The sequence below is a fragment of the Mytilus galloprovincialis genome, chromosome 13, assembly GCF_965363235.1.
Source record: "Mytilus galloprovincialis chromosome 13, xbMytGall1.hap1.1, whole genome shotgun sequence".
NCBI lineage: Eukaryota > Metazoa > Mollusca > Bivalvia > Mytilida > Mytilidae > Mytilus > Mytilus galloprovincialis.
In genome coordinates, this window is record NC_134850.1 from 14911270 (window position 1) to 14923066 (window position 11797).

Genomic DNA, 11797 nt, shown 5'->3' on the forward strand with positions numbered 1-11797 from the left:
GTTTGATAGTGATATGTATCATTATTTCTTGAAATTTGAACTTTTTCGGATTGCATTGTGGGATGAAGTGTCAAAAATGTATGAAAGGCAACTCTGTCTACTTAATCAGCGTAAAAATCGTTGTTTTAAAAGTGCGACTTTTCCCATGTGTCTAAATGACTTTATATTTCATGTCATTAAGCAGTTCATAATAAGTAAGCACACGAGTTTGTGTTAAGATGTACTACAGATTTCAACTTTTGTTTTATTTAGTAACTGTAAATCTTAAAAAATGTGTGTTTGCCAAAAAAAAAAAAAAAAAAAAAAAATATGTCTTCACTGGGAACTCCAGAGCTGAAACCTACAGACTTCAGTTTAGCAGGGACGTAACTCTATTGCCATTTTGCGCATAGCATCTTTACAGACACAGTCAGTGTATCACAATTGTGCTTCCCAACGACATGTCTACTTAGCTACCGAATGATGCATCCAAATAATGACTGCGCGATACATTCTCCGAAATTTTGCAATCCTTGGGCATAAACCACACCTTTTCGTAGTAAGACAAAACATTCTATATATAAAGCTGTCGTCCTAAAGTTTAGCAACGAACTGACTAGTGTAACTTAAAATATAAAATTACTTTATAAAGTTTATACTTAAAGGTCTCCACACTAAAATAGTGATGGACACAAAGACCTTCAAACACAGGCCCTCTATTACTGATGCTGTACCCTCCCTACCTTTCTTTTAAATCTTCTGACACTTCTTAGTCATATACTTGTTTGAAACAAGTACAAACTGATATTATAATTTATGTTTATTAATAAATCAATCAATACTACAAGGCATTGATGAACACATTTTATTAGATGTAGCTGCTTCATGTCCAGCGACAAATATATCAGTCACATTTCAAAAAAGATAGTAACATATAGGTGTTGCAAAACATTGCTTTAGTTAATTTAAAACTCCAGTTAATAGATCAAGAAGAACTTTTAATCATGGATGAATCTGCTTCATGTCCAGCGACAAATATATCAGTCATAATACAAGAAGATAGTACATGTATGTGTTGCAAAACATTACTTTAGTCAATTTAAAATCCCTTCAACGGATTCTTGTTTACCAAACCAAATACGGTGTAGGAAAGGGTCTTGATAAACCCTGATTTATTTTATTGCTTTTTTTGGTATTTAATGCCACTTTCATCACCACTGGCTTTGTCATTGCGGACAAAAAAAAAAAGCAGCTTCAAATAAACCCAAACAAATGGTAGCATCAGCAAAGTGAATATGTTATTCAAATATATCTGTAGTCGTTGGGATGCTGTCTCATGGAGGGAAACTCGCATCTCCTTTTCACCGTTCAGCGTGCACATGTCGTTTGCATATTTTTGTCGCTAGGTTGCTGTCTCATTGACGTTTACCCCACAATCTGTTTGTTGCACACTATATATTTGCAAACATGCAGTTAAAAATGTTATTGCATGTATAATAAAGTGAGAAAATGCAGAAGAGAAGACCAAAGACTTAATAGAAAAAAAAAGCAAGGATATTTGATCTTTCTTCAAAAACGACCTGTTTGGTCACTCGTATATTGGTTGTCTATAAATATAGTTCCTGACAGTTTTATGAATGTAAACTATAAGTACTGTGTCTTTTATGTGAAAATGTATAGCTTAACATTATAAGTTATTTGTTTGATAGTGATATGTATCATTATTTCTTGAAATTTGAACTTTTTCGGATTGCATTGTGGGATGAAGTGTCAAAAATGTATGAAAGGCAACTCTGTCTACTTAATCAGCGTAAAAATCGTTGTTTTAAAAGTGCGACTTTTCCCATGTGTCTAAATGACTTTATATTTCATGTCATTAAGCAGTTCATAATAAGTAAGCACACGAGTTTGTGTTAAGATGTACTACAGATTTCAACTTTTGTTTTATTTAGTAACTGTAAATCTTAAAAATGTGTGTTTGCCAAAAAAAAAAAAAAAAAATGTCTTCACTGGGAACTCCAGAGCTCAAACCTACAGACTTCAGTTTAGCAGGGACGTAACTCTATTGCCATTTTGCGCATATAATCTTTACAGACACAGTCAGTGTATCACAATTGTGCTTCCCAACGACATGTCTACTTAGCTACCGAATGATGCATCCAAATAATGACTGCGCGATACATTCTCCGAAATTTTGCAATCCTTGGGCATAAGCCACACCTTTTCGTTGTAAGACAAAACATTCTATATATAAAGCTGTCGTCCTAAAGTTTAGCAACGAACTGACTAGTGTAACTTAAAATATAAAGTTAAAACTTTATAAAGCTTATACTTAAAGGTCTCCACACTAAAATAGTGATGGACACAAAGACCTTCAAACACATGCCCTCTATTACTGATGCTGTACCCTCCCTACCTTTCTTTAAAATCTTCTGACACTTCTTAGTCATATACTTGTTTGAAACAAGTACAAACTGATATTATAATTTATGTTTCTTAATAAATCAATCAATACTACAAGGCATTGATGAACACATTTTATTAGATGTAGCTGCTTCATGTCCAGCGACAAATATATCAGTCACATTTCAAAAAAGATAGTAACATATAGGTGTTGCAAAACATTGCTTTAGTTAATTTAAAACTCCAGTTAATAGATCAAGAAGAACTTTTAATCATCACTGAATCTGCTTCCTGTCCAGCGACAAATATATCAGTCATAATACAAGAAGATAGTACATGTATGTGTTGCAAAACATTACTTTAGTCAATTTAAAATCCCTTCAACGGATTCTTGTTTACCAAACCAAATACGGTGTAGGAAAGGGTCTTGATAAACCCTGATTTATTTTATTGCTTTTTTGGTGTTTAATGCCACTTTCATCACCACTGGCTTTGTCATTGCGGACAGTTTTTTTTTTATCTGCAAAAAAAAAAGCAGCTTGAAATAAACCCAAACAAATGGTAGCATCAGCAAAGTGAATATGTTATTCAAATATATCTGTAGTCGTTGGGATGCTGTCTCATGGAGGGAAACTCGCATCTCCTTTTCACCGTTCAGCGTGCACATGTCGTTTGCATATTTTTGTCGCTAGGTTGCTGTCTCATTGACGTTTACCCCACAATCTGTTTGTTGCACACTATATATTTGCAAACATGCAGTTAAAAATGTTATTGCATGTATAATAAAGTGAGAAAATGCAGAAGAGAAGACCAAAGACTTAATAGAAAAAAAAAGCAAGGATATTTGATCTTTCTTCAAAAACGACCTGTTTGGTCACTCGTATATTGGTTGTCTATAAATATAGTTCCTGACAGTTTTATGAATGTAAACTATAAGTACTGTGTCTTTTATGTGAAAATGTATAGCTTAACATTATAAGTTATTTGTTTGATAGTGATATGTATCATTATTTCTTGAAATTTGAACTTTTTCGGATTGCATTGTGGGATGAAGTGTCAAAAATGTATGAAAGGCAACTCTGTCTACTTAATCAGCGTAAAAATCGTTGTTTTAAAAGTGCGACTTTTCCCATGTGTCTAAATGACTTTATATTTCATGTCATTAAGCAGTTCATAATAAGTAAGCACACGAGTTTGTGTTAAGATGTACTACAGATTTCAACTTTTGTTTTATTTAGTAACTGTAAATCTTAAAAATGTGTGTTTGCCAAAAAAAAAAAAAAAAAATGTCTTCACTGGGAACTCCAGAGCTCAAACCTACAGACTTCAGTTTAGCAGGGACGTAACTCTATTGCCATTTTGCGCATATAATCTTTACAGACACAGTCAGTGTATCACAATTGTGCTTCCCAACGACATGTCTACTTAGCTACCGAATGATGCATCCAAATAATGACTGCGCGATACATTCTCCGAAATTTTGCAATCCTTGGGCATAAGCCACACCTTTTCGTTGTAAGACAAAACATTCTATATATAAAGCTGTCGTCCTAAAGTTTAGCAACGAACTGACTAGTGTAACTTAAAATATAAAGTTAAAACTTTATAAAGCTTATACTTAAAGGTCTCCACACTAAAATAGTGATGGACACAAAGACCTTCAAACACATGCCCTCTATTACTGATGCTGTACCCTCCCTACCTTTCTTTAAAATCTTCTGACACTTCTTAGTCATATACTTGTTTGAAACAAGTACAAACTGATATTATAATTTATGTTTCTTAATAAATCAATCAATACTACAAGGCATTGATGAACACATTTTATTAGATGTAGCTGCTTCATGTCCAGCGACAAATATATCAGTCACATTTCAAAAAAGATAGTAACATATAGGTGTTGCAAAACATTGCTTTAGTTAATTTAAAACTCCAGTTAATAGATCAAGAAGAACTTTTAATCATCACTGAATCTGCTTCCTGTCCAGCGACAAATATATCAGTCATAATACAAGAAGATAGTACATGTATGTGTTGCAAAACATTACTTTAGTCAATTTAAAATCCCTTCAACGGATTCTTGTTTACCAAACCAAATACGGTGTAGGAAAGGGTCTTGATAAACCCTGATTTATTTTATTGCTTTTTTGGTGTTTAATGCCACTTTCATCACCACTGGCTTTGTCATTGCGGACAGTTTTTTTTTATCTGCAAAAAAAAAAGCAGCTTGAAATAAACCCAAACAAATGGTAGCATCAGCAAAGTGAATATGTTATTCAAATATATCTGTAGTCGTTGGGATGCTGTCTCATGGAGGGAAACTCGCATCTCCTTTTCACCGTTCAGCGTGCACATGTCGTTTGCATATTTTTGTCGCTAGGTTGCTGTCTCATTGACGTTTACCCCACAATCTGTTTGTTGCACACTATATATTTGCAAACATGCAGTTAAAAATGTTATTGCATGTATAATAAAGTGAGAAAATGCAGAAGAGAAGACCAAAGACTTAATAGAAAAAAAAAGCAAGGATATTTGATCTTTCTTCAAAAACGACCTGTTTGGTCACTCGTATATTGGTTGTCTATAAATATAGTTCCTGACAGTTTTATGAATGTAAACTATAAGTACTGTGTCTTTTATGTGAAAATGTATAGCTTAACATTATAAGTTATTTGTTTGATAGTGATATGTATCATTATTTCTTGAAATTTGAACTTTTTCGGATTGCATTGTGGGATGAAGTGTCAAAAATGTATGAAAGGCAACTCTGTCTACTTAATCAGCGTAAAAATCGTTGTTTTAAAAGTGCGACTTTTCCCATGTGTCTAAATGACTTTATATTTCATGTCATTAAGCAGTTCATAATAAGTAAGCACACGAGTTTGTGTTAAGATGTACTACAGATTTCAACTTTTGTTTTATTTAGTAACTGTAAATCTTAAAAATGTGTGTTTGCCAAAAAAAAAAAAAAAAAATGTCTTCACTGGGAACTCCAGAGCTCAAACCTACAGACTTCAGTTTAGCAGGGACGTAACTCTATTGCCATTTTGCGCATATAATCTTTACAGACACAGTCAGTGTATCACAATTGTGCTTCCCAACGACATGTCTACTTAGCTACCGAATGATGCATCCAAATAATGACTGCGCGATACATTCTCCGAAATTTTGCAATCCTTGGGCATAAACCACACCTTTTCGTTGTAAGACAAAACATTCTATATATAAAGCTGTCGTCCTAAAGTTTAGCAACGAACTGACTAGTGTAACTTAAAATATAAAGTTAAATCTTTATAAAGTTTATACTTAAAGGTCTCCACACTAAAATAGTGATGGACACAAAGACCTTCAAACACAGGCCCTCTATTACTGATGCTGTACCCTCCCTACCTTTCTTTTAAATCTTCTGACACTTCTTAGTCATATACTTGTTTGAAACAAGTACAAACTGATATTATAATTTATGTTTCTTAATAAATCAATCAATACTACAAGGCATTGATGAACACATTTTATTAGATGTAGCTGCTTCATGTCCAGCGACAAATATATCAGTCACATTTCAAAAAAGATAGTAACATATAGGTGTTGCAAAACATTGCTTTAGTTAATTTAAAACTCCAGTTAATAGATCAAGAAGAACTTTTAATCATCAATGAATCTGCTTCATGTCCAGCGACAAATATATCAGTCATAATACAAGAAGATAGTACATGTATGTGTTGCAAAACATTACTTTAGTCAATTTAAAATCCCTTCAACGGATTCTTGTTTACCAAACCAAATACGGTGTAGGAAAGGGTCTTGATAAACCCTGATTTATTTTATTGCTTTTTTGGTGTTTAATGCCACTTTCATCACCACTGGCTTTGTCATTGCGGACAGTTTTTTTTTTATCTGCAAAAAAAAAAAGCAGCTTGAAATAAACCAAACAAATGGTAGCATCAGCAAAGTGAATATGTTATTCAAATATATCTGTAGTCGTTGGGATGCTGTCTCATGGAGGGAAACTCGCATCTCCTTTTCACCGTTCAGCGGGCACATGTCGTTTGCATATTTTTGTCGCTAGGTTGCTGTCTCATTGACGTTTACCCCACAATCTGTTTGTTGCACACTATATATTTGCAAACATGCAGTTAAAAATGTTATTGCATGTATAATAAAGTGAGAAAATGCAGAAGAGAAGACCAAAGACTTAATAGAAAAAAAAAGCAAGGATATTTTATCTTTCTTCAAAAACGACCTGTTTGGTCACTCGTATATTGGTTGTCTATAAATATAGTTCCTGGCAGTTTTATGATTTAAATGAATAATATTTTTTTTATTTTAATTTAACTGTACTTAAAAAAAATATGTGCCGCTTTTGCATTTCGGTTCTATACGTAGCAAGTCAGCAAACCGCTCATATAAATTATGCTTTTTGATTGAGCTGCACGAAATGAAAAACGTACGACGTTATTTATACAATGCATGAAAAATAACGTCAAACTAACGTTACTAAAACTAACACCAACACCGTACGCGACGTCACTGCAAACATATTTGTTTCTGCAAACTTGCCGCAAGCTTGCAGCAAAAAGCTGCAATGTTTGCAGGAGGTGCAAACATTATTCAAAGGGTTTCTGCAAGCTATACATTTCAGTTCTGTAAGGGAGCTCACATCATTATATGCAGTTGTCACACCATTATATGCGGTACTCACAACATTATATGAAGTGCTTGAACAACATTATATGCAGTGTTCACAACATTATATGAAGTGCTCACAACATTATACGCAGTGGTCCAAACATTATATGCAGTGCTCACAACATTATACGCAGTGGTCCAAACATTATATGCAGTGCTCACAACATTATACGAAGTGATCACAACATTATATAAAGTGCTCACAACATTATACGTTTTATGTTGATGAAGGTGATGATGATGATTGATGTATGTGATGGTGGTGGTTCATTCGGTAAACTTCGGATTTTTTTATCGGAAATTACCGAATACAATCATAATTGATAGTGCCCCGCAAACAAATTGGTAAACAAATTGGTGTTATCATTTTTATGTATATTATTTTTTAACTTCTCTGTAACCTTTGTACAGTAACATCTTTGCATGGTTTTATGAGAATAAACTATCTATCTATCTATCTATCTATCTATCTATCTATCTATCTATCTATCTATCTATCTATCTATCTATCTATCTATCTATCTATCTATCTATCTATCTATCTATCTATCTATCTATCTATCTATCTATCTATCTATCTATCTATCTATCTATCTATCTATCTATCTATCTATCTATCTATCTATCTATCTATCTATCTATCTATCTATCTATCTATCTATCTATCTATCTATCTATCTATCTATCTATCTATCTATCTATCTATCTATCTATCTATCTATCTATCTATCTATCTATCTATCTATCTATCTATCTATCTATCTATCTATCTATCTATCTATCTATCTATCTATCTATCTATCTATCTATCTATCTATCTATCTATCTATCTATCTATCTATCTATCTATCTATCTATCTATCTATCTATCTATCTATCTATCTATCTATCTATCTATCTATCTATCTATCTATCTATCTATCTATCTATCTATCTATCTATCTATCTATCTATCTATCTATCTATCTATCTATCTATCTATCTATCTATCTATCTATCTATCTATCTATCTATCTATCTATCTATCTATCTATCTATCTATCTATCTATCTATCTATTTATTTATTTATCTAGGCAATTCGATTGAAAACTATATCAGAAAAAAAACTAACGCCTGCTATTGTCTGCAATTGGACAGACATAATTTTACTAATTTATTGGAAGTTCATTCTGAGGAAAAGATGAAACTAAGAGGTGGATGAATGAACTAGTTCTGTTCGTCGTAAGAAATACGCATGACATGATGTTAGTTTAAAATAAAGATTTTAGTTAATGAAATATCGAAGGAAAATTTGTATGACATATGCCTCGAGTTCATTTCCTACTGAACAACTTTAGCTAGGTGCGACTTCATAGTCAGTACTCAGTTTTAAAAAGCTTAATTACATTTTAAATAAAACAGTCAGCTTTCTATAAGACCTAATTGCCATATTACGCTTGCTTAAATATGTCATGATAGAGACATTATAAGACATCGATTTTCAGAATTTGGCATTTTTACATGAATAAGTATCTAACAGATATGGAAAATGCAGTTTAAAGAATTTCATTGTAGGTGTTTAACACAACTTTACATCAATTATTCCATTGTTTACAAGCTTTTTAGCACGTCAAGCAGTTTGTCTTCTAAATATAAGCAGCAGCCTTATATAGAGATATAAACTTTCATCAGAAAAAATTACCCTTTTAAGACCCAGTTTTACATTTTCATTTATATTTATCATCTCTTATGAAAACTGAGTTTGTGGAGGTGAATGAAACGTTTACTACGTTTGTCCATCAGTCTGCACGGTTAATATATGAAAAAAGTGGTATGCTTGCCAATGAAATAGCTTTCCACAAGAGACCAAATGACACAGAAATTAACAACTACAGGTCACAGTACATTCTTCAACAGTGAGCCAAGCCCTTATCGCATAGTCAGCTATAAAAGGCCCCAAAATGATAACATCCCAAAGAAGAAAACTAACGGCCTAATTTAGGTACAAACAAACGAACGAAGAACAAACATGTAACACATCAACAAACGACAACCACACAGGCTCCTGACTTGGGACAGACACATTCATACAGAATGTGTCGGTTTTAACATGTTAGCGGGATCCCAACCCTCCCTCCAACCTAGGACAGTGGTGTAACAGAACAACATAAGAACGGACCATAAAAATCAGTTGAAAAAGGCTTAACTCATTAGATGGATACAAATATAAATATATCTTACAGAGTGGACGTGGATATCCCAACAACAAAAGGTACTGATCTGAGATTACTCGCAGTTACTGACAGCTAGTTCAAAGCCACTAACAACTAACCAAAAAAAAAAAACATGCATCTAAGTTTTGCATTTAGGTAAAGATTGAAACAAACTGTGAGTAAAAAAAGAATGATATACTGTTAGTAACGATTGTCCATGAAAAATCTCGACCTAAATTAATTCTGGTTAAGATACATTATGATACAAAATTTAATCAACTACATGTACAAGTCATAGAAGAATAATATCTTTTAGATCGTACTTCTTTGATAACAATGGACCTTGAAAAAAGTTTATCGCCTCGACCTATATTTTACGCACGATTGGTTCTGATTAAAATCCTGATGATAGCAACAACACATATGCTATTTGTTACTGAGCACTTCTTTGATTTTATTGAGGGTCCGCACACAATTTTTGTCACAATAACAGAAGCAGAAAAAACGACACTCGTTATTATGTCAATATATAATTGTAATATAATTATATTATTGGAGAACTACTAGTATTGTTTTACTGTGAATTCTTCTCGTTGCTGTTATTGGCGTCCAATTTCTTCTCACATACAAGCTTGTCTAGGGGTTTTCTGTTATTTTTGCTAACAATTTTTTTTTCATATCCCATGTTAGGATCAATGTAAGCTAGAGGTTGAAAATTTCATATCTGAATAACTTCGTTATCTGGAAAGTTACTTTTCACGACGGATCTTGATTGTTTCTGTGCGGCTTCTTTCTTTCATATATGGATCACACACGGGGTAAAAATTGGAAAATTGTCGAAACTTATTTGACTTTTATGATTAGCATAGTCCGAATTATATACTTAAAAGGATTAAAATTCACAAAATAATAATTTTGCACTAAAACTGGCTGTGCCATGCCTTTTTAAAATAAGATATAAAATCGTATATGTTTTAGTAAAATTATATTTCGAATAACACCGCAGACCAACATTAATAGAAAAGAGAAAAAAATGAACAGTAGAATTCTGACAGATTGGTTCTCCTGAGACATATCTAAATTGCAGTCCCGTGTAATCTGAAGTTATTTATATATTGAGTAAAATGATCCGAAATGCACAATTATATATGTGTATAAATATATATGTGTTGATACGACCGCAAAAAATGACAAAAATGGTCGTATATTGCTATCACGTTGTCGTCGTCGTCGTCGTCAGCGTCGTCCGAAGACAGATGGTTTTCCGGACAATTACTTTGTATAAGTAAATAGAAAAAAAGAAATCAATAGCACAAGGTTTATAACCACTAAAGAAAGGTTCGGATTGATTTTGGTGGCTATGGTCTCATCTGTTTGTGAATAAGGGGCCAAAAAGGGGCCCAAAAAAACATTTTTCAGACATTAACTTCTTTTTAAGTGTATGGATATCTCTGAAATTTTACCACAAGTTTCCATACCACAAAGCGGTGGTTAGGATGGCTGGGGGTGAGGGGGGGTGGGGGTGTAATGACTCAAACCGTTTAGGAATTAGAGGCAAAAAAGAGGGAAAAACAAGGATTTGGTTAATGGCCATTTAAGACAATATGAAACCAGTGTAAGGAAGGTAAACAGCACAGTGTATTGCGCAAAATAAATTTTAGAAAAAGGGGATGTTGTTTTTTTGATTTTTGGGAGGGGGTGGGGCAATTCACAACAGCGTAGTGCAAAAGCAAAAAAATAAGTATAAATTCAAATTATATCACGAATTCTAAGTTCTTTGACTACAGTTATTCTGTGTCAGAAACCTATTATGTGTCAAATATTTAATTACAATCGAAATTCAGAACTGTATCAAGCGTGAATATTGTGTCCATTTTTGTCCCAACGGTTCATGGTTTGACCTCTGTGGTCGTATCCAGCTGCGCTCGGCGAAGCAATTTATTCAATACTTAAAGTATATACATATTTAGTTGTGAATATGATGAAACTGATAATTAAAATAGGTTAAAAATGCCCTGGTGTGGAATAAATTTGTGGTAAATTGATCATACTTCTTAGTTTCCTTATTTCAATCAGTTTTAAATATTGTATACTGCTTTATTAATAACATGACTTCACTAACTGTTTCAATTTGTTTGCTGGGCATTACAAATTATGGATTCAGTAATTTCCGCTAATAAAACCCGAAGTTTACCGAATCTAAACCACCACCATCACATACATCAAACATCATCATCATCGTCACTGATCATCACCTTCATCAACAAAAATCGTTTAATGTTGTAACCACTGCATATAATGTTGTGAGCACTTCATATAATGTTGTGAGCACTGCATATTATGTTTGGACCACTGCGTATAATGTTGTGAGCACTTCATATAATGTTGTGAACACTGTATATAATGTTGTGAGCACTGCATTTAATGTTGTGAGCACTGAATATAATGGTGTGAGCACCTCATATAATGTTGTGACCACCGCATATAATGCTGATCATCAACATAAGGCAGTCATGCCGTTCAATAGTTTGAG